Source organism: Dromiciops gliroides, chromosome 4, assembly GCF_019393635.1.
Source record: "Dromiciops gliroides isolate mDroGli1 chromosome 4, mDroGli1.pri, whole genome shotgun sequence".
In the NCBI taxonomy this organism is placed as follows: Eukaryota; Metazoa; Chordata; class Mammalia; order Microbiotheria; family Microbiotheriidae; genus Dromiciops; species Dromiciops gliroides.
The window spans coordinates 63,828,138-63,847,072 of NC_057864.1; the positions used below are offsets into that span (position 1 = coordinate 63,828,138).

Sequence of the window (18,935 nt, forward strand, 5' to 3'; positions counted from 1 at the left end):
ATGGGCAAGTAATCAAATACCTCTGATTCTGCTTCTTCATCCATAAAATGGCAATACTGATACAGTCATATATGTTATACATATATCCCTAAAAATTACCACCATGCAAACTTGCTCAATATAAACCACAAGGATTATGGGAGAAATGCACTAACCCTCAAAAACTTTAGAAATACGTAACACAATATAGACACCTAATAAAAACAACACAATTTAAATTTAATGTTATATAATTTTATAAATACATAAGTGCTACAATAAATAATTGCAATTCTGGCAGCCTCAGCTTATCCCTTGACCTGTGCCTCACTTCCCAATGCTCAGAGGCTGGTAAAGTTCATGACTATAGGTGAGAGGTGTGGGGCCACAGCTCTGGGAGTGGGGTCAGAGGTGTGGTTATGGAATAAAGTGAGAGTGTAGTATGTGGGTAGGGAGCAACCCTCCTCAGGCCATAGCAGCAAACTCACCAGAAGATATACAATAAATATAGCTATTTACCTTGACACAGACCTGAAGTTTGTCTATGGAAATTGGCTCAGAAAGGTTGCAACTTGTGAATTATAGTGAAGTGCTATAGTTTTCTGATATCAATCATGTTAGAACAAATTTGAGTTTTCAAAACAAGTGTTATAGCAGAACTGACAATACCTTTCTTATCTATACCAAAATGTTATAAGGATTTAATGATCAGTTAATCAAAAATATTTCTTGAGAGGCTGAGCCAAGACGGCAGAGTAGAGAGAGCATTCCATCTAAGCATTCCTAACGTTCTACTCCATACAACTTTAAAATAAATTTTCAAATTGAATTCTGGAATGGCCTAGCCAGCCCAAGGTCAGGATGAGACATTTTTCTAGCTCAAGACAATTAGGAAGTCAGAGAGTGAGGTCTGTGACACTAGGATGTGGATAGCAGAATGGCACCACCAGCTGTGGGCCTTAGAGGTGGGGGTGATATAGCAACAGTAGTTTCTTGGGTTTTCAATGTCCAGAGATAGAAAAATGATAGTACAGCTAGTCAGAAAGAGATTAGAGAGGACCCCTGTGTTAGCACTGGGACACTGTCTGACAACTCAATTATCTATTCCCAGTTCTGGGTCTTGGTTCCAGGGCAGAGAAGTATACTTATGGTTACAAGGGAGCAGGGCCAGGGTCAGCTAGGTGGCACAGTGGATAAACCACCAGCCCTGCATTCAGGAGAACCTGAGTTCAAATCCAGTCTCAGACACTTGACACTTACGAGCTGTGTGAGTGACCCTGGGCAAGTCACTTAACCCTCATTGCCCCACAAAACCCCACAAAAAACAAAAAACCAAAAAACCACAAGGGAGCAGGGCCCCTACTTGCGTAAAGATGAGAGCACAGACTAAGAGAGAAGTGACCACACCTCTCCCCAGATCATACCACCCTTGAAGCATTGAAAATTTACAGACCCTCAGAACCAGCTGTGAAAACAGCAAGATGAAGAGCCCATAGTTTGGAACATGACCCCACTCCCGAAATGAGCAGAACCCAAATTTAACATAAAGTTAAAAATCAAGGAATAGGCTGAAAAAATGAGCAGACAACAGCAAAAGAACCTGTTCATTAATGCTGCTGTAGTGAAAGTTCAGGATATAAACTCAGAAAAAATGAAGTGAAAACATCTACATGCAAAGCCTAAAATAAAAAGGCAAATGGACACAAGCCCAACAATAATTCCTAGAAGAGCTAGAGAAAGAGAGATAAAAATTTTTAAGAGAAAAAAAATATTTTGAAAATAAAATAAAGTGGCAAAGGGAAAATTGAGAAAGGAAATATCTATTAAGTGCCTTCTATTCTTATAGTAAAGTTCAAGTACCATGGGAATGTAAAAGAAGTTTAAGGCATAGTTGATCTCTGTCCTAAACTATCTTGGAAGAGCTTAACCTCTTGGTGGTAGCATAAAATGAAATAAAATGTAACAATTAGAGAAATTGTAAAGGATAATATAAAATTATGGCTAAATTTGTGTTTCACATGACAATTATTCTAGGAGTTGAAAGAAGGGAAATAGAAATGTGAATTTCTATAGTTTATAATATTAATTATTTAATATTAATTGTTGATTAATATCCAAACAACTGATTAATATTCAGTCAGTAAGAATTTATTAAGTACCTAGTATTTGCCAGGTTTTTCGTTAGCTGCTCGGAATTTAAAGAAAGAGATGAAACTATCCTTTGCCCATTAAAGGAAATTGCATATGTATGTATGTACCATTCAACACCAAAATTTATCACTTCTCTGTCAGGAGGTGGGTAGCATGCATCATCATTGGTTCTCTGGAATTATAGTTGGTCATTGCATTGATCAGAACTCTTAAATATCTCAAAGTTGTTTGCCTTTACACTGTTATTGTTAATATATAAATTGTCCCTAAAGATTTTCTCACTTTGTGCATCTGTTTTATGGATAGGGGAGACTTGGGCATGATTGTATGGAGCAGGAAAGGAAGAAGTTAATGCAAAATTTAAAATTGTAGAGACAGGGCTGGTGATAGTGAGGAAAAACTGTTGAAAAAGACAAAAGTGATTGAATCAAATGTACATGTAAGAGTGGCTGGCCTTGGAAGAAGAAATACCGTCTCTTCATCAGAGACTGGAGTAAAGAAGGAGAGAGTAAGGGATGAATTCAAGGGGTTTTGAGATGTAGAGAAAGGGAAATGAAGGTACTCATGGTAATGGATTCACTCAAGTATGAGACAAAGTCCTCAGCTTAGATGGTTGATATGGGAGGCATAAGAAAAGATATTATGGTTTGGCTTGGCCTCATTGGTGAATAGGAGAGAACAGGCCTTTGTGGCGGGTAAGAAGAAAAAATCATCTAGGGAGTAAGAAGATTCCTTTGCAGTGGTAAAGGTCAGTGAAATTATGCAGCATCATTTCACATTCAACCCTGTAGACTCAGTTGTATTTTCCTCCAGTTCCATTCAGCAACTCATGAGTAGAATCAAGGGAAGAGATCATGAGAGTATCAAGGGTTGGAATTCAGATAATCCTCTAATATAAGAGTAGGAGAGTGGAGAGGAACCCTGTGAATGTGTATAAACAGATGCAAAACCAAACTGTTTGAGAAAGGAGGGCAAAGGACTCAGGGATCAATAAGTGACCACTACCAGGACCTGGACTGGGTGATCATTTGAAAAAGTGAACCTCAAAGGAGAAATGGGTGAATGATTATATTCTGACCCCCCATCTAGAGCCAGTGTGTCAGGGCTTGTGAGTGAATGTGCAACACATTCTAGAGGAGGTTGGCCTGTGATGCATTATCATCTCTAGAAAGCCAGGTAAATGTCAGCAGATGAAAGAAGGAAGAGAAGACAACTAAAATGAAGGGGAATTTGTTCATTAAATAACAAGAACTTCAGGGGGCAGTTCAGTCTCTCTCCTGAGCTCCAGGCCTTCATCCTCAACTGCCTCTTAGACACTTTAAAATAGATGTTTCATAAGCATCCGAAACTCACTATGTTTAAAACAAAAATGCTTATCTCCCTCTGCCTCTCTCTCTTCTTCCAAATTTCTATATTATTATTGAGAAGACTATCTTCCTCTTAGTTGCCTAGACTTGCAACCTCAGTTTCATCCTTGACTACTCATTCTTACTAACTCACATCATTTCTACCTTCATGATATTCCTCAGAAAGGCCCTTGTCTCTCCAATTACAGTTTCTTTCTCTACATTTCCATAGCCACCATCCTCTTGTCCTCAATTCTTCTTGCTTAAACCACTGCAATAGCCTTTTGAAGGGTCTTCCTGCTACAGGTCTTGGCCTATTCCAATCTATCCTATAGCTGCCAAAGTGAGTTTTCTAGAGTAAGTCTGATGATGCTATACCACCATGCTTTGTCCTCCTACATACAGAATGAGTTCAAGTGGTTCCTTATTTTCTTTGGGATCAAATATAAAATCTTTTGTTGGGCATTTACATCTCTTCATGATCTGGATCCTTTCTGTGAAATCCTTCCATGAATTCTGCAACTTCTTTATTGATCTATTATCTATCTCCCCCCCCCCCCAAGATGCTCCATATCCTGATTCAATGAATTTGCACTGGTGATTCCCGCTCCCTGGAATGATCTCTGTCCTCACCTCTGCCTCTGAGAATCTCTGACTTTTTTTTTGGGGGGGGGGCAGTGAGGGTTAAATGACTTGCCCAGGGTCACACAGCTAGTAAGTGTCAAGTGTCTGAAGCCGTATTTAAACTCAGGTACTCCTGACTTCAGGGCTGGTGTTTTATCCACTGTGCTACCTAGCTGCCCCAAATCTCTGACTTTTAAGACTCGACTCAAATGCCATGTTCTATAGATGACCTTTCCTTATCCCTATACAACCCGCCCCCCCCCCACACACTCCCCATCTGCTAGAGACTTTTCTTTGTGGGTAATTTTTCATTCTTGTATTCATTGGTATGTATCTTTTAGGTTCTATTCATTTAATGCTGACTCCCTCACTAGAATGTGAGCCTTTCATTGTATCCCTACCCCTTAATATATTTCCTGGTATATATTAAGTGTTTAATAATTGCTTGTTGATAGATTGCTTTGGGAAAATAGCATACCTAAACCTCATTAGCACATGGGGATATCTCCTTCTTTTGAACGTACAAGTTGGGTTTTGCATATTTTTGGCACTTAATAACATACTCCTTTGCATATCAAAATATATTGTGTTATTATTTAATACTTTATATAGAAATGTATTATGTCACCAACGAGACACTAAGATTAGTAACTTAAAAAATTTATTGTGTCATTGTTAATAAATTCATGAATTATTTGTTTACTGAATAAATGAAAATATTTGATTAAGAAAGGAAAACTATTATTCCCATTCAATTGATACTATCCCTCACATGGACAGCTAATATTGTGGACACAAATATTGTCTATAAATTCAATGATTTTTTCCCCTGAAATTTGCTTTCCATAAAGCAGAGGATACTTTTTTATCTGTTTAGAGAAAAGTAGGAAAATGTTGGGAAAATATCGTGACTATGCATTGGTCCAAGTTCTGGGTCTAACACTATGACTATGGGGATATAATCTCAGTTCCTTCGTAGGTAAAATGAGAATGATGATACTTGAGCTACCTATCTCACAGGATTGTTGTGAGGAAAATATGTCTTAAAAACTACATAAATATTTTGTTATTGTCGTTATGATAATCACTATCAAGAATTTATTGGGCATTTACTATCCATAGGGAAGTATGCTAGATAATGGAGAAGTATAAGACATTATATCTGACTTTTAGACATTTACAATGTCATTGTCCCACAGGTGACCTACACTCCCTGATTAAAATAAATTCATCTTGGAAAGACTCAATAAATAAGAATGGAATGTCATGAATATTGTATAGGTATCGGTGTCCCATAGAGGTTCCTTTTTCATCAGATCAGCGTTTTTAAAAATACACAAATGACCTATCATTTCATATACATGAGGATTGCCCTCCACACAAGCTTACCCAAATATGACATAACAGATGAATTCTAGAAAGTGGCCCAAGGCACCTGCCCAAGATTCAAAAGAAAAAAATTCCAATTAATTTATTAAGCTTTGAGGACTGTTGTCCCTGAGCCCAAGGAGTTTATATTGTATAGTGGTTATATAATATGTATACAGATAAGTAAATGCCAAATCAAAAATGATTTGTTGGAGCATGTGGGCAGTAATGACTGGAATCAGGAAGGGCCTCTTGCAGGATATGACACCTGAGCTGCACTTTGAAGGGAGTCAAGGGTCACAAGAGGTAGAGGTAAGGAGGGAGAGAATCTCACACATGGGGGAACAGCCTGTGCAAAGGCATGGAGGAAGGAGATGGAACATCAAGGAGGCCTGTCTGCAGGAATATGGGGGTTTGAGGGGATGGATAGGATGGAGTCTTATTGTAAAGGACTAATCTTAAAGGCAAGATTACATCCAGGTCTTCTTGACTCAGAAATCTGTCTGCTGGGTCACACTACCAGCCTGCTCTGCCTTTGCTAAAGCGTAGGTCTGACCGTTTTCCCACATTCTCTCCCTCCCCCTACTCAATAAACTCCATTGGCTCTATACCATCTTCCAGGATCAAATAGAACGACTCTATTTAGAATTCAAAGCCCTTCAGAACTCCCCCCACCCCATTCTAGTCATTTTATATATAATTTTCATACATACATACAACTTATACCTCCCATGCACTCTGAAATCCACTGACCCTGGACTCTTGGCTGTTCCCTGAACAAGACACACCATCTCCCAACTCCAGGCATTTTCACTGTCCAGCCTCCATGCGTAAAATGCTTCCTTGTCTTCACATCCCCGCTAAAACCCCATCTTCTACGGGAAGCCTTTCCAAATCCTGCTTAACTCTAGTGCCTTTCCTCCTTTGATTACTTCTCACGTGGGGCATAGGATGTCTTCAGGGCAGACTAATACCTCTGGTCGGAGAGTTTCTGAGCTCTTTTCGTGGCAGCTTTCCACCTTGGGTGTCCACCTGATTCTCCGAACTCTAACCAAGGAGCTATAGCATGTGCTTGCAGCCACATGTGGTAAACCATGTCAACAGATGGGCTAAATCAGGTTGAGGGTAACTGAAGGGGCTCAGGCTCTTTGGTGGGTTAGGGGAGTGTCTACCCCAAGCATGTGAAGACTTTCCCCGACAGAATGGGTGGACAAGAACATTTTATTCCAATGGCCATAAAGATGGCTAACACAGGTGCTGTGGCTTGTGTAGAGCTTGGTTAAACATTAAAGATGCCATGATCATGCACTGCATCCTGAGCCATCACCAGTCATTTTGACTTTGTCTTGCCACTGGACTTTGATAACTCTAGAAGAGAGAGTGAGGTCACTGACTTTGGACAATTCTGTCTCACTTAAATCCAATTTATGCACAAATCAAAAGACATCACCCATAACATTTTGCCATTTTTACCTACCTCAAAGTCATGTAGCAACAGACACGTGACAGAGCAGCAGGTGCGGATACACTGGGAGCTGTAGTTACAACCCTGCATGCACACAGGCAGCCCAGGCCATAGGACATCTTCCCACTGGACTGAAGCATCAGTGGGACCCAGCAGCCCCCTTGGTGTCTGAGCAGCCTTTTTAAAGGACTGCACTGCTCACTCTCTAGTGTAAGGAAGGGGCTAGAAAAGAAGCTCTAAAAACAATCTGCTTACTCAACCCTGGCCATTGGGGACCCCATCCTGAAGTTGACACACAAAAAATGTACAAAACTTTTTGCAAAGATGACTCCACCCACATGGAATGTGTTCACACTTGTGGACAACATGAAATTGAGTAGACCTGAAAGATGAGCAACTCTTGTTACAGGACAATTCAGTAGGTATTGCATCCAAATAGCAGCCCCGAATGAAGGCCAGCTTACTGAAGTTGGAGCTGCATGCACGTTTTTCTGGAGTGCCCGCAGCAAAGGGGAACATTGTGAAGATGGTGTCGGTTTTGCAATCAAAACTAATCTAGTCACCAAGCTTGTATGCCTCCCAAAAGGAGTGAACAACAGGCTTGTGACAATGCGATTGCCACTTGTAGGAACGTACCATGCCACCGTCGTCAGTGCCTATGCTCCCACCATCATGAACCCTGATGAGGTCAAAGAACAGTTTTATGATGACCTGGGGACCCTCATCATCAACAAGCTTGCAATTCTGGGAGACTCTCATGCCATAGTAGGTGCAGACTATCAGATATGGCAGGGAGTCCTTGGGAGGAACGGAGTTGGAAATGGCAGCAGCGATGGTCCCTTTGTACTGAAGACTTGTGCATCTCATGACCTCATCACCTACACTGTCTTTCATTTACCTAAATGCAGTAAAACTTCTCGGATGAACCTTCACAGCAAACATTGGAATTTAATAGACTATGTTGTTGTAAGGATAAGACCAACAGGGTGTGAGAATGACAAAGGCAATGTGTGGTGCAGAGTGCTGGACTGATCAAAATTATCCTCTCCAAACTGAATATTTACATTCAAAAAAAGTGGGGGTCTCAAGGCAAGATTACTACCAGAAGATTTAAAGTCAATAGATTAGAATGTTCCTCTGAGTGTGGACAGTTTGTTGCTAACTTGGAGGGAAAGCTGAACCAACACATGGTTAGCAACGGTGGAGCAAAAAAGGAGTGGGTAGGGGCAGCTAGGTGGAACAGTGGATAAGGCACCGACTTTGGATTCAGGAGGACCTGAGTTCAAATTCGACCTCAGACACTTGACACTTACTAGCTGTGTGACCCTGAGCAAGTCACTTAACCCTCACTGTCCCACAAAAAAAAGAAAAGGAGTGGGCAGTTTTCAGAGATTTGGTGTACAGTGCTGCATTTGCTCATCTGTGCCAGAACAGACATCAAGATTGGTTTGACAAAAATGATGGGGAAATTCAGAAGCTGCCAAATGAAAAATGAGACCTCCACAGGATTTACTAGCATCTAACTCCATCAAAAGTGAAGTGCAAGCAAAGCTTAGAGAGATGCAAGATTCTTGGCTCAGTAAGAAAAATTCAGCTCTGTGCTGATAGTAACAATACAAAGCACTTTTATGATGCTCTGAAGGCTATTAATGCACTAAAGACCTAAGGTGCTTCTCAACTCTCAGTGCTAATGGACCCACACTGATTAGTGATAAGGACATGATCTGGAGAGAGAGGCTGAACATTTCCATAGTGTTCTCAACAAACCATCATCAATCAGTTCTGAAGCCATTGACTGTTTACTTCACGTTGAAGCCAACTGCTCTCTAGCTGAACTTCCAGCTAAAGAAGGGGTTTTGAATACCATTAGACTTCTGTCATGTGGCAAAACACCTGGTGCTGATTCTATTTCAGCTGAAATTTACAAGGTGACAGGTGCACTGCTCATACAAAATCTGACTGAAATGTTCTGGGTTATATGGAATGAGGAGGTTCCCCAGTAGTTCAAGGACACTTCCATTGTCCATCTTTATAAAGGTAAAGAAATAGATTGCCCTGTGCTAATCACAGTGGGGAGCCTCTCTCTTAGTCATTGCTGAAAAGATTCTTGCCAGAGTCCTCTTTAATAAGGCGATCACTCATTTAGAATATGGTCATCTACCTGAGAACCAATGTGGCTTCAGAAAGGGCCAGGGTTGATATGGTGTTTGCTGCCTGACAACTCCAGAAGAAATGCCAGGAGCAAAACAGAGGTCTTTACACAATGTTTGTTGATCTGACCAAAGCCTTTGATACTGTGAGTTGTGAGGGCTTGTGGAAAATTTTGGCAAAATTTGGTCGTCCAGAGAAGTTTATCAGCATTGTACATCAATTTCACGATGGCATGCTTGCCCACATTCTGGATAATGGATGATGCTCTTCACCAATGGAGTGAAGCAGCAAAGGATGCTTGCTCCCATGCTTTTTAATATCATGTTTTCAGCAGTTTATCAGATGACTTCAATGAGGACAAAAATAGCATCCAGGTCAGGTACTACATTGAAGGGAAATGATACACACTGAAAAAGCCACAAGCCAAGACGAAAGTGGAGGAAAGTCGGTACGTGATTTTTTTGTTCACAGATGATTGTGCATGCAATGCAGCTGCTTGTGCTGATTTGGGCCTAAAAATTAACACCGAGAAAACACATGTTCTCTACCAGCCAGTACCACACCATCCATACATGGAATCACGGATCCTAGTAAATGGAGAGATATTGAATGCTGTGGATAAGTTCACTTACCTCAGCAGAATACTTCCCAGGTAAGTACACATACCTTGCGAGAGATAGCTCAGTGCTTGGGAGGCTCTAAAGGAAAGTGTGGTAGAGAAGTATGAGACTACCTACCAAACTGAAGGTCTACAGAGTTGTCGTGCTGACCTCATTGTTGTATGCCTTTGAAACCTGGACAGCCTACCAGTGCCATGGTAGGAAACGGAATCATTTCCATATTAACTGTCTTAGGAAGATTCTAAAGATCACTGCACTCTGAGGTCCTTTCTTGACTAAAAAACTCAGGACACAGAAATAAATATGTATACCTATATAGAGATAATATTTTAATTTTAATTATAAAGTATTATTATAATTGCAATATGATTCTTATTAAATTACATATGTGTATTTATATAGCAAGGCCCCATATTTTGTGAAGGCTACTTCTCACAGGTTGCATGGGGTGTCACTGTGTGGCTCAAAGGGAGGCAGAACAGATATCTGTAGCCTCATACACCCACCCTTCTCTCCAAGGGAGAGTTTAACTTTTTCCAGGAGAGGAAGCAGGATGTGGATATAATCATATTATTTTTTTGTCCTTGTTATTAATATGGTTAGTTATATTTATAGTTTTCTGAATATTGAACCAGTCATACATTTCTATTATAAATCCAACTTGGCCATAGGATATAATCTTTGTAATTTGTTGCTGTTGCATCTTTTCTGATATAATATTTTACATGTTTATGTCACTGATTATTAAGAATATTATTCTATAGTTTATTTTCTCTGTTTTAACTCTTTCTGGATTAAGTGCCAATAAGATATTTTTATCATAAAGAACAATTTGGTAGAGTGTATTACCATTTTTGTAAACAAAATTTTATATTTTTGTATAACATTAAAATTAATTTTTCTTTTAATGTTTGATAGAATTCACTTAAAAATCTGCTTGGTCCCAGTTATTATTGTTATTTTTTTATCTTGGGACTTCACTTTTGGCTTGTTCAATTTCTTTTTCTGGGATTGGGTTGTTTAAATTCTCTATGATTTATTCTGTTAATTTAAATATTTTATAATTTTACAAATTCTCATCCATTTCATTTGTTACTTTTATTAGCACATAATTAGGCAAAATAATAACTAATTGGGTTCTTTATTGCTTGTTCATTTGTTGTATTTTTTCCCCCAAAAGAGAAAAAGACCTATTTGTACAAAAATATTTATAGCAGCTCTTTTTGTGGTGGCAAAGCACTGGCAATCAAAGGAATGCCCTCCAATTGGGGAATGGCTAAACAAGCTGTGGTATATGATGGTGATAGAATATTTTGGGGCTATAAAAAATGACCAGCAGAAAGGCCTGGAAAGACTTGTATGAACTGATGTATAGTGAAGTGAGCAGAACCAAGAGAACACTGGGCACAGAGGCAGCAATACTGTTTGATGAAGAACCATAAATGACAACTATTCTCAACAATACAATGATCTAAGACAATCCCAAGGGATTATTGATGAAACATACTATCCATCTCCAAAGAAAGAACCAATATCGATGGAACACAGAATGAAGCATGCTATTTTCACTTTCTTTTATTTTTTTCTTTTAATCAAGTTTTCTTGTTCAAAATGACTAATATGGTAATATTTTACATAATCATACATGTTTAACCCATATCTGATTGCCTACTGCCTTAGGGAGGGAATAGGGGAGGAAGGGAAGGAGGGATAAACTATAAATAAATAAATAAAAATGTTTATTAATTAAAAAAAATTCTGATGCTTATTAATTTGTTTTCCCCCTTTTAAAAATGTCAAATTAGATAATGGGTTATATTTTATTTTTTTAAAATAGTTCCTAGTATAAATTCAGCGTACTTTCTTAACTTTCAATTTAATTAGGCTGTGATGTGATTATTCAGAATTTCTACTTTGGTGTTTTATTGTCTTTCTAATTTCTTGATTTCATAGGTTTTTTTTTTATTTGCATCAGTTAAATGATAAAGTCAGAAGCCCGAATTCAGAAAGTGAAGAAGAGAGGGGGGAGGGGAGGAAGAAAGAAGGGAGAGAATGAAGAGATGGTGGGAAGGAGGAGAAGAGATGGAGAACCCTTCACCTCTGTTTTCCTGTCCATCTCACTCGCTTTAATGCTCACGTTTCTTGGATAAGATAGTTACTCATTCTGTTATACCATCAGGCCTTACCATATGTCCTGCTGCTGCACCCCAAGAACCCCCAGGCCTTACCGTTTGACTTGCTTTTGTGTCCTCCAGACTCCAGCATTATTATCAGATCTATTGATACATCGATGCACCTAATGACTCACGGGCCTTGCCAAACGTCCGGTCAATGCTCCCTTCAGACTTCTGGAGCCTTCCATATGTCCTTAGCTGAACCTAACCTTCTTTTGTTTGTTGTCTCCTTCATTACACTGTGATCTTCTTTAGAGTGGTGATTATCTCACTTTTGTTATCTGTAGGGTTTTGACAGTGTTTAGCACATAGAAAATGCTTAACAAGTTATTCTTCTTTCATATGAACCCAGATTTACATGAGAATACTTGTTCCTGAGCTGAAACTTTACTAGCTCTGCCAGCCTCAATATTGTTAATTTTTAAAGCTTCTTTCTGAATTATTTTAGTGAAACAGCCTAATTAATTTCAGGCTTTGATTATTATGAGGGTTTTTTCGCCTTTATATGGCCATGAGTATGAATGTGTGTGTGTGTGTGTGTGTGTGTGTGTGTGTGTGTGTGTGTGTGTGAGAGAGAGAGAGAGAGAGAGAGAGAGAGAGAATATGAGAATGTAAGTAATAGGTGATGGGCCAAAGTTACTGTTTACTATCACACTGAATCTCTTCCACATGAAGAATCCCTTTTGACTTCAAAAGAATAAGCATATGGAAAAGATACATGGGGAAAATAACTTAAAAAATAAAACTCATCTTACTTTGGAGAGTTAAATAGAAAAATAGGCCTTAGAAGGGAAAAAAACAACCTTACTAGCAATAAATGAAATAAATTGCTAGTTACTGAGTTTGGCACAGGAAAGAAATAATCACACTATGGAAAACTGAGGCAAATATTTGTTTTCAAAATATGAAGAAATCCTTCAAGAATAGATATTGATAAACATGACTAAAGCAGAAATTTGTTTAATATTATTGTACATATATAATCTATATCAGATTACTTGCTGTCTTGGGGAAGGGGGAGGGAGGGAAAAAATTTGAAACTAGAAATCTTATAAAAACAAATGTTGACAACTATTTCTACATGTAACTGGAAAATAATAAAATACTTTAATAATTTAAAAAGAATATATTGATAGATATAGCAGAACTGAATGCATGTAACAATCGTAGAAAAGTTGGATCGGCCAAAAGCCAAATGTCAGGCTCAAAGACTTTTAAAAGTTTTGGGCTGTGATGTGCCTAATGCTGTGTAAAGAGTAGGTCTCTCATGAGTGAGTATTGATAAAGAGTGCTATAGCTGTTGTCTCAGCAGATATGGAGGTTTTAGAAGCTTGCTGGTTCAAAGAGGGAATCCTAGGGTATGAGTGAAAAGATTATTTGCAGGAGTGGAGAATTGGAGGAGTAGCTTTGAGTCAATAAAAAAGCATATATTAAGCCAAAGCCTTGGGGACACAAGGAGAAAACCAAGACCACCCCTCCTCTTGCAGAGCTTGCATTCTAATGGGGAAGGTTCCGCTGTGAGGCTGCTGGAAAAATCCTTTGACCGTTATGTCTGTTTCTGATATTGAATGATTTGACTATGCCAAAGGTGGTGGTAGTGGGAACCTTCTTTTCTGGGACCTCAGTAGCTGTGACTGCTGGACTGTGACAGAGAGGCTGAGGGTTCAGTGGGGTAAGTGATTTGGATGGGTCTGCTATTATCAAGGCTCTGAGACTCCCTGCCTATTGGTAGGGCAGCTCTTAGTCAGAGGTTACTACTTCTCTGCACAGGTTACTCCTTGGACAAAAGCTGATGGACCAATTTGGAATTAGGACTGATGGCTTGGTGGGCCCTGGTCTCTCTGTTGCTCTGAGGCAAGGGCCTTAGGCTGCATCCATGTCGATCCAAGGGGAAATGGTGGTAATAAAGATAGAGGTGTAGTTTGGCCTTCCAAGAACAGATTGCCTCCTATATTTCTCTTTGAAGGAGACTTACTTTTTGGTAAAATTTGACTTAGACCCTCGGATTTAAGCCTGCCACTGCCAATAAGTAGGAGCTGACATTTGGTAATCCTTTTAAAAGAAATTTCACTATAAGCTGCTGCATCTTCTAATGTAAAAGGTATATTGGTATATTTATCTCAATATTAATCTCTTATATTTTCACTTAGGTTTTCTTCCATGCTGGCTATATGTTTTCAGTTAATCAAGACTGTGCCTTATTTAAAAAACTTTAATGTTTCTTCTGCTTAATAGCATCTTCTGTGTTCATCCAACAATTTTCTGTCTTGCAGTCTGCATTAGAAATTTTTCATTTGAGTTGTGAGCTTTCTAGAATGTTTTTTATTCAATAGAAAATATTTCAAGGAATTTCTCACATTACTACTATGTAATACTAAGGACTAATGCTATGTGATATATTTGGAATGTTAAAATGAAAGAAATAGAATAACAATTTATATCATATTTTAAGGCTTAGAAAAAAAACTTGTTATAAGATTATTGGTTATTGGAGAATCTGGTTATAGGATAATCTAGTTGATAGATCATGAAATTGTTATTATCTTCATTTTACTCATGAGGAAATTTATATTCATAGAGGTTGTGACTTACTGATAGTCAGAGTCAGTAAATGTTGCAGCTAGAACAAAACCCCAGGCTCCTTAGAGTCCTTTGATCTTTTCATGACGTCATCCCACCTTTCCAAGTCATCACTTGACCCTTTTGTTGCTGTTGTTTCAGTTGTTTCAGTGATGTCCAACTCTTTGTGACCCCATTTGGGGTTTTCTTGGCAAAGATACTGGAATGGTTGCCAGTTCCTTCTCTCACTCATTTTACAGATGATGAACTGAGGCAAACAGGGTCAAGTGACTTGCCTAGGGTCACATAGCTAGTAACTGTCTAAGGTCATATTCGAAGTCAGAAAAAAATGAATCTTCCTGACTCTATGCCTAGAGCTCTGTCCTTTCCTATTTGGGTTGAGCTAGATAGTGGCTGAGGCTCCCTTCCATTTCTAAAATCCATAATTCTGTGGCTCTGTGAAGTATGAGACCATAAAAGCATTCTTCAACTTTTGATGCTTATTTGTTAATTTGATTATTTTCTTTATTGTTAATTTTCTCATTTATCTATGTATTGCTCAGATTGTACACTTATATGGACAGCTTCTTTACCTTATTGAAATTTAAATTTACCTTATTTAGAATAAAGTCTTATTTTTGACAAATCATTTGGTGTTAGAAAACACACTAGAAGCTAGGTGGTGCAGTGGATAAAGCACTGGCCTTGGATTCAGGAGGACCTGAGTTCAAATTCGGCCTCAGACACTTGACACTTACTAGCTGTGTGACCCTGGGCAAGTCACTTAATTCTCATTGCCCAGTAAAAAAAAAAAGAAAGAAAGAAAGAAAAAAAAAAGAAAAGAAAACACACTAGAAGAAGCCTTTCCCCCATAATGCTGTTGTCTTCCCTCTATCAATTATCTTCAGTTTATTCTCTATATGTCTTGTTTCTACATAGTTGTTTGCATGTTTGTATATAATTTCCCTTATTAGACTGTGAGTTGCAAGAGAGCAGAATTTTTGTGTGTGCATTGCTTTGTGTCCTTGGCACTGAGTACAGTGGCCACAAGCACACAGTAGGAACTTAATAAATATTTGTCAACTTGACAAATTTGAAGTTATTTTAAACTCCATTGGTAAGCAGAGGAATGGATGGAGTGGTGTTGCATTTGTCTTCATGTGAGAAGACCATGCTCAGATTTCCCCATTTCCTATCCACTAACAAACCTCCTTGTGAATCTCTTTATTTGACAAATTTTAATTGCTGAAGAAAGCTAGAGGTTCTTGCTGCACCAATACATAAATAATGATCCTTTCTTTCAAGAAGCAGTTTACAAATAAGGAAATATACATTCAGTCCTGTAGCCCTTTCACTCCCTCTTCAAGTTTGGTAATTTCATACTTAGTATTCCTGACTTCTGCTTACTTCAGCACTCTAGGCCAGATGTGTTATTCAGAGTCTAAGAAATTTAAAATCATTTAGTGAATTCATTCTCTTTCCTCCCCTCCAACCCCCACCTTATACTATCTAACCCAAGTCTTATCTGGAAAAGAGAAAGACTATTATGCTTCCTTGTTATGATTTTAGGTTTGAAAGCAGAACTGATATTTCTACTTATAAAATGTCATCATTTTAAAACTGATCTCTTTTCTCTTTGCCTGGGAATATTCTTCCACAAATCTCTTATTCCTCTTAATTATAATGACTCTTCACTTTCCTTTTTATCATTTATTTCCTCTTCAGTGGGATTCAGATTCTTGAAACTGTGGATAGCTGCACTGCTGATATCAGAGAGTTTTCTTGTGGCTTATTTCAACAGAGTCAAAGCTTCCAAAGGGGCAGGAGTCAATAGTCACTTAAAGATTTTAATTTGAGAGTCACTAAGAAGGCCCAGCTAACCAACGTGCATTTATTAAACACTTACTATGTGCCAGGCCCTTGGATAATCCTTGAGGATTAAAAAGTAAAAAAATAACCCCTGCCTTCAAGGGGCATCCATTCTAATAAGAAGAAATCATCTAAAAAAAAAATGTGTGTACATGCGCGTGTGTGTGTGTGTGCATGTGCCCAAAGGTAACTTTTGAGTGGAAGGCTATAGCAGCCCAAGGGTGGGGTGGGGAGTTCAGACAAGGTTGCCTGTAGAAGGTGGCATTGGAGCTGAGTCTTGAATGAAGCCACTTATTCTAAGAGACAAAGTTGAAGAGGGAGAATATTCCAGACTTGGAGGCCAGACAGTTCAAAGGCATTTGGATGGGAGATGGAGTGTCCTGATTGAGGAAGAGCAAGTAGGTCAGTAGAGCTAGATCAAGGAATGCATGGAAGGAAATAAAGATCGGAAAGTGTCCAGGTCATGAAGAGCTTTAAATGGCAAACAAAGGACTTTGTTGATCTGTCCTGCAGCCATAGGGAGCCACTGAAGTTTATTGAGTGTTTATTGGGGGTAGGGCAGTGACATGGTCAGGATAATAGTTTAGGAAAAACCCTATGACAATTGGGTGGAGGACAGCAAGAAGTGGGAAGAGATGAAACTGAGGGACTAATTAGAAGGCTTGTACAATATTTCACTCCATAGGTAATAAAGACCTGAACCAAAGCAGTGGCAGTATAAGTGGGGAGAGAAGGACATCTGTATATGAGAGACATGGTGAAGGTGGAAGTGATAAATGTGCCTGATAAAATCTTTTATTGGAGATTCATTCATTTGGGTTTATAAGATACTCTCTTAAATAGGTTTAAATAAAACACAAATATCATTAGAGCATGAGCAACAAAGTTGTTTAAACCTTCATGTAAAGTTAATAGGATATATTCCTTCTAAAAATGTTTTCCCTTATGCCTGGAATGCCCTCCTTGTCATCTGGTGCCTCTTAGAATCCCTGCCTGCCTTCAAAGCTCAGCAGAAGTTTTCTCCAACAAGTGACTGTTCTCCCTTCCAAATTACCACATATCTCTGTGTGTGTGTATATCTATATATCTATATCTATATCTATGTCTATGTCTATGTCTATATCTATATCTATATATCTGTGTGTGAGTGTATATACATACTATTATACATACATTAATATATATATATACATATATAAGGTCATGAATTTAGAGTCAGAAGAGGCTCAAAGGCCATCTAGACCAATCCATTCATTCATTTATCTATCTATCTATCTATCTATCTATCTATCTATCTATCTATCTATCTATCTATCTATCTATCTATCTATCATCTATCTATCTATCTATCTATCTATCTATCTATCTATCTATCTATCTATCTATCTATCTATCTATCTATCCATCCATCCATCCATCCATCCTTTTATTTATTTTATGGGGCAATGAAGGTTAAGTGATTTGCCCAGGGTCACACAGCTGGTAATTGTCAAGTGTCTGAAGTTGGATTTGAATCCAGGGCCAGTGCTTTATCCACTGCACTACCTAACTGCCTTCCCCCTTCATTTTATACATCAGGAGACAAGTGCACAGATGTTGAGTGACACGTCTAGAGTCAAGCAGGCATTTAAGTGGTGGAGGCAGAATTTGATCCCTGGTTTTCTTACCCCATGCCAGCATGCCGCCTCTTGATTCTCCCATTAGGCAACTAGATCCTCAAGGGCTGAGAGCTTCCATTTTTGTCTTTGTGTCCCCAGTGCCCAGCCTGGCATGTAGCATGTACTTAATGCATGTTTTCTGATTGGTGGATAAAGACTGAGACATTGACCTGCTAAGGTGAAGACTGGGAGGGAGGTATGACTTTGGAGTATGTAGAAGTGTCTAGAGACATCAGACCTGCAGTGGATCTCTGAGTAACCAGAGGGCAAAAGGGAGGCTCTGGGTACCTATCTTCCAAATGGTAGAAAGAGAGCCCTGGGAAGCAACACGGGATGGCAAGAAGGAAGGTTCAGGAACATTTTAGGAAAACTTTACCTACTACTCAATTTTGCTAAAGGAAAAATAAAATAGAAATATATGTTATAGATCTAAATCCTTAGGTTTTACACTTTTTCATTGATCGTCTTTGATTTAGTACCTTAAAGTATGTGTATTTTTAAACTTTAATAATTCAGATTATAGATATGATATGCAAAAATTATATAATACATTAGAATGAAAATTTGTTAAAATAGTACAACTACATTAGACTACTGCACTCATATTTTTCAGATACTGTACTGTGAAAAGATAATGACTAATGTGGGAATAAAGAGAACTGAGTCCCATGGCTGGCAGAACTGAATTGTAACTGTAATCATAATTAGCTGTGAGGACAAAAAAAGTTAAATGTGCTTTGAACTGTCATTTAAAGATTCTTCCTTTATAACCTAAGTAATTAGTATTTTTGAAAATTTCAACTACAGAGTGACTTTTTGCAAATGCTTTTGATATTTGGTTTCATACCCCCTCTAAAAGCCAAGGGATAATATGAATAAAATCATAGAAAGTAAAAAAGAAAAAAGAAGAAAGTTTATTCAGTAATAGAAAAATCTTTCCTTACTAAACCTACCAAAGCTGATAATTAATA

The 18,935-nt window shown here is 38.4% G+C and overlaps 1 protein-coding gene across 8 annotated transcripts in view; it reads left to right on the plus strand.

The window, feature by feature from the left end:
* The window catches only part of DNM3 (dynamin 3), a 592,171-nt gene that overhangs the window by 276,771 nt on the left and 296,465 nt on the right, over positions 1-18,935 (plus strand). The gene's annotated exons all lie outside the window — the stretch shown is intronic.